The following is a 5,594-nucleotide window of genomic DNA, read 5'->3' as shown; positions in this document are numbered from 1 at the left end:
GAAAAATCCAGTCGGGTGCCACTTATGCCCGAGGGAGATAATGAGTTGGGTAACCACTTGATGACGAAGTGATGTACCGAGGCAAGTGTGTGTGTTGTTTTTGAAAATGGATTGCATTTAAGATTTGTCGACTGTTCCAACCTTACATGCGCAACCACTCTACCCTTATATGGGAAAGGGCATTATTGATTACCTAGGCCGATACTAGCATGGATCCCGCATTACTAGTGACGGGGGAGAGCTGGTGCTCTCTCTCGGGACGGGGTCGTGCCAGGTAGGGCGGCCATGACTGTTTTTACAAGGCACCGGACACACCGTTGGTACCCCGTGCTTGTGGTATGTGATAAATATGGGAGCAAGGCTCCACAAATTTTAAGATGTGAAATGTTGGGCACGGAGGTTACCACCAATCGAGTGGACTCTATGTTAGTGTCGTCTAGGGAAAGATAGTGATTGGGTGCTTACCCCGGGTACTTGAGGTACCGCGGGTCATGGATGACACGGAAGTTCCCCGGATCTTGTGGGTAAAGTGTGCAACCTCTACGGAGTGTAAAACTATTCAAATAGCCGTGTTCACGGTCAAGGACAGATGGGCGGTGCTGCTTAGACTACGTCCAGAGCTTTACAAACCACGTGTGTGTGTGTGTGTTGATTAAGCCAATCGGGTTAAGTCAGATGACTTGACACGATGATCAAGTTGGATTGGTGTCCAACTCTGCTTATGTTGATATCTACAACTTGTTCATACGGATATCTGTACCCTCATGATGCATACTTTACAGGTTGATAGATCATGTCATTGCACTCAAAACTAGCTTTCTGCAAACTACCTACTTAGTGCTATATCATTGCATTATTGTGCCTTGCTCCAATCATGGGTTGCTTGCGAGTACATTCAAAGTACTCATTGGCTTGCCACTCATTATTCAATTGGCCAGGCATGGAAGAACAGGAGTTCGAAGAAGAGTTCTTTGGAGACGAACATGCGAACTAGGATGTTTCCCAGTCAGAATGCCTGTAGGGTTAAGGCAGATGGCATGGGTTCTACTTATCGACGAATATTTCCGCTGCTTAAGTTTATTTGGTATTCAGCCCTTGTGGCTTTATCTATGTAAGACTTGACCATAATGGTCATAATTTGTGTAAGACGGTATGTATGGATGTAAGACTCTTGTTATTCAACTTCTGTGTGTTTAGTGAGCATTGATCATTGGGATCACTGTACATGTCCATTCGGTGATTGCGACTTATGAGTCGAGCTCCCCACAGAGCTGGTATCAGAGCCATCCTGACTGTAGGAAGCCTTAGTTAGCATGGGCGTTAGATAGGACAAAACCCGTTTTATAAAACCCTCTATACTCCTCTTCTTTTCTGAGATTTCCCAAACCTAAGGGATATTTTTCCTTATTGACCTCTCCTATTCAACTTTTGTAGATGGTCGTCGCCCCCTTGAGACTCCTTATGACAGGATTCCCATCACTCCTAAAAGACTGCCTCCAACAAGGCCATTATCCCTTGCTGCCCATGTACACCCTGCATGAATTGGAAAATGATGTGCTTGAGAAGGAGTTCTACGCCAAGGTTTTTGTGCCTGCCAAGACCTCACCCCAGGGGTGGTTCTTCGTTGGACCACCCATGCCAACAAGAGACCTGGCCATTCAGCAAGTGGCATATGAAGCGATCCTCCATCTTCGAGACCTCCTTCCAGAAATGAAAGAAGAACACGCCACCCGCTACCTACCTGGCGAGAACGGATTTGGAGCCCCAACTCAAGTGATGATTTCCCCAGAAGATGAGGATCCAACCCTCAAATACCAGATCCACTTCATCAACGCGGGAGACTACCTTCTACGTCACCTTACCGAAGCATTCCTTAAGGCTCGCCAAGACCTCCCTTCACTTCTGCACCTCCACTGCCTCGAGAAGAAGAAGGTGGTTGAGCGAGGACAGCAAATCACTGCCTTACAAGCCCACATTGCCAATCGGGAGCAACAAATCGAGGAACTTCGGAAAACCCACAACCAAACCCCTCGCAGGAGGCATAGGAATGAATTTCCATATCCACCTCGTAGAAGATCATCGTCATGCCACCGACGACATAACCCAAGACTGAACAACAACCTTTTTGCTTCTGTCACTTGTCACGGGTGTGGTGAACTTGGGAACATTAAAAGGATGTGTCCCAACAGGCGGCTGACTGTCGCATACCCATTGGCACCACAAGGGGAACCCAGAAACTGAAGACTGAACGCCCTTCTCTCCGAGAAAGCACGACTACCAAATCCGAGAACCCCTAGGGTAGGACGAGTCGTGTACCCCCGTATGCGTAGTTGAGTCCGTGCAATGGTTCGAATGGAACCACGTTTTGTGTTGCTTGTTTTTATTTTGTGTTTTGATATAAGTCACACTTTTGCCCTAGGCAGCATGTGCGCGACTATATCACCTATCTTATCTTAATGAATGTGTGTGGCCTTCACGGCACTTGTTTGCTTGCACTTGCACTATAGAACCCCCTTTAGGCATCCCACCTCCTCTATGCTACTTTTCCCTCTCATCTCTCTCCTCAACTGAACGCCAGCAAGACAAGATACACCAAGGATTCTACCCCAGCGACCAACAAGCACTGAAGAATTTTTCTACAGCCTCCTCGACCAAGTGGAGCCCTGTAGAGTTGTGTTTTCACCTCAAGACTAGAATCCTATCCCTAGACCCTACAAGACTTCACAAGATACACCAGCTCGAAACCTTAACCATGAGCTTAACCTACGGTATAACAAGAGAACAAGTTAAGCTACAGTAAGCCTTCTTATCACTGGGTTCATTATTTAACTAATGGGCATAGTGAACGAGCACATTATCATCCTAAGATAGCACCAGAACTGACGATGCCATAGGGAAGACCGATTTGAGGATATAGGAATAGAGGAAAAATGACTTGATGAGTTTATATCAGTGACCTTGAGGAATTATCTGAGACGTTGGTGGATTATGAGGCTTTCATGTTGGTAGATGAACTTGGTGGGAACATTATTATAGAGTAGCATAGCTTTCATTACCCCTGGATAAATTGGTTTTAGTGGGACAATTAAGATCACAAGCTGAATTCTTGGAAGTATATGGATTTGACTTAGCCAGGGGATATTGATAGGAGATAGTTGACATTACAATAATGACATGGGGGAAAATGTAGGAGTTCTCATTGGACATTAGGTTTGGATTTAAATAGGTGATTCTAGTGGAGTATAGGTGGTGAGTATGTCTACATGGTTCGGAGTAAATTGGATTTAGACTGATGATCTCGATCATGATACCATGTTTCTCGATGGACGATAAACTAGGAGATTGGATTAATTGTCGAAGTTGATTTAGGGCTCTGTATAAGCTTCACCTTGGAGTTTACTTGACCATGATAATGGAAATTGGTGGACTTACTATAGTAGAGACAGCCCTTTCAAGTATTTGGGGATTATAGGGACTTTAGGAGATCATGTGGAACACCATAGACATTGGATTTGTAGAACTAAAGGATTAGGTAGTGATTAATGGAAGTTAATGGGTTGTTGGAGTTGATTCATAGGAAGGAAACAAGATTTTGGAGTGGCATACGACATGTTTCATTAGGACAGAGGTACACTAACATGGAACTTGGAAGAATAGGATGAGCACTTGGATTGTCATGTTTTATTCCCGCTTGGAAGCTTGTATGCTCTACCCATGGATTTTTAGGGGTGGCCATACATATGAGTTTGGGGATCGTAGACATATATGATTTTTGTTATACCTCCTCTCGGGAGTCACGAGAATATGGATCACATGAGTGATGATTGGATTTGACCTATATGAAATAATGCTTTCGGTGGCATAAGGTTATTTGTTTGAGGGACTAGATAGACTATTGGCATCTTAGAAGCCGTGCTTAAGGATAAGATGATAAATGTTCACTCTCACACTAGAATCCTTGAAACCCTTAAGCCCTACCAAGCCACAACATGGTCGGATCATGACCATGATCTTTGGCTCTAGGTCAAGTAAACCCTGACCAACCCTCAACTGTGACCACCACCACTCCCCAGCCTACTTTATGTACCCCGTGAACAAGTATCATGGAGTACTTAGACAAGATAGTTGTCATCATTATTTGGTAACCTACTTGTCTATACGAAGACAGAAGAAGAGCCGTTCAGCTGGTTAAGGAACATTTGAAGACTGCCATGCCAAGGAGAAAGAACTATACCAACCACCATCGTCAAGGAGTGAAATTTCTCATCAAAGACCAGGTGTATCTGCAAGCCACTTCTCTCAAAGGAACCAAGCATTTCCATGTCAAAAGGAAGCTCACACCAAGATTTATCGGCCCTCTCCAAGATCACTGCAAGACAAAGAATAAACAGCTACCAGCTAGAGTTACCACCTAAGTCACCCATTGTGCACAACATTTTTCCACACAACACCACTCTGAAAATGTTTCCAACTTCCTAACTAGTCTGGTCTCTACAAGGACATCGATCACCGAGCCATCGACCTCCAGCCTAATATGACCTACGCGAGAGACCCTAAATTGCAACCTGGACCAAGCAGGACGTCATACACGAAGCCACGCCATTGAGTATTTCAAGGTTCAATGAAGCACCACTCGGAAGCACAAGCAGTATGAGGACGTGAAGACTACCCCAGGTCCAGTTTTCGTATTCATTTCCACGCCTAGTTTGGGAATCTCGGGGAAGATATTCTTGTAAGGGGGGTAGGTCGGTCACACCCTGATTTTCATGCCACAACACTTAAGCTAATAAATCATGATGAAGTGTGGATTGACAAAAACTTTTGCATTATTTGGCTTTTTATTTGGAGTTGGTTTTCTCTCTATGATTTTCAAGTGCTCTTTAAAGTCAACTACTCCACTTTATATACTTCATCTCCCTGCCCCAAACTTCTGCCCAATGATCATGCCATGTGTACAGTGCAATATAGTATTTCCTTACAAAAATAACTTGGCCAAAAAGTATTTTCTAAAAATAGTTTTCCAAAAACCCCTGAATTGAGGTTTGCACTACAAGTACTTGATTTGGGCTATGAAAAATATTTCAAAAAGTATATTTGAAAACTAGTAGATATAGGACTCCCATAAACCACAAAAATATAATTTTAAAAGTAATTTTACAATTTTATTTAAAGGCTTTTTCTTAAGGCCAGAAATGGTCTTTAATAGGTTAAAATTATTTTAAAGCTTCAAAAATATTTGAGAAAAATCAGGGAAACTCAGTGGGCATATATTTTACATATATAAGAGTTTCAACACATGGTCATGTTAAAAATATTTGGCAAAATCCTCCAAAACTATTTCTGTCCATTTCAAGTATTTGGGATATTTCTACAAGAAATATTTTCCAATAAATCCAGGAAAATTCTAGCAAGTCGCATATGCATAATATGATGACCTTGTAAAGTTTCAGCTCAATCCAAACTATTTTGGTTCACCAAAGTGCCCCAAAACCATCTCTGTCCAGATTCAAGTTTGAACAACTTTACATTGCCAACTTATTCCAAATGCCACCAAACTTTGTGGCCATGCTCAAAAGCCCAAATGATGACACTAC

The sequence above is a fragment of the Triticum urartu genome, chromosome 7 (assembly GCF_003073215.2).
Source record: "Triticum urartu cultivar G1812 chromosome 7, Tu2.1, whole genome shotgun sequence".
Taxonomy (NCBI): Eukaryota; Viridiplantae; Streptophyta; class Magnoliopsida; order Poales; family Poaceae; genus Triticum; species Triticum urartu.
The sequence above is the reverse complement of the archived record's forward strand: the minus strand, read 5'-3'. Positions refer to the sequence as shown.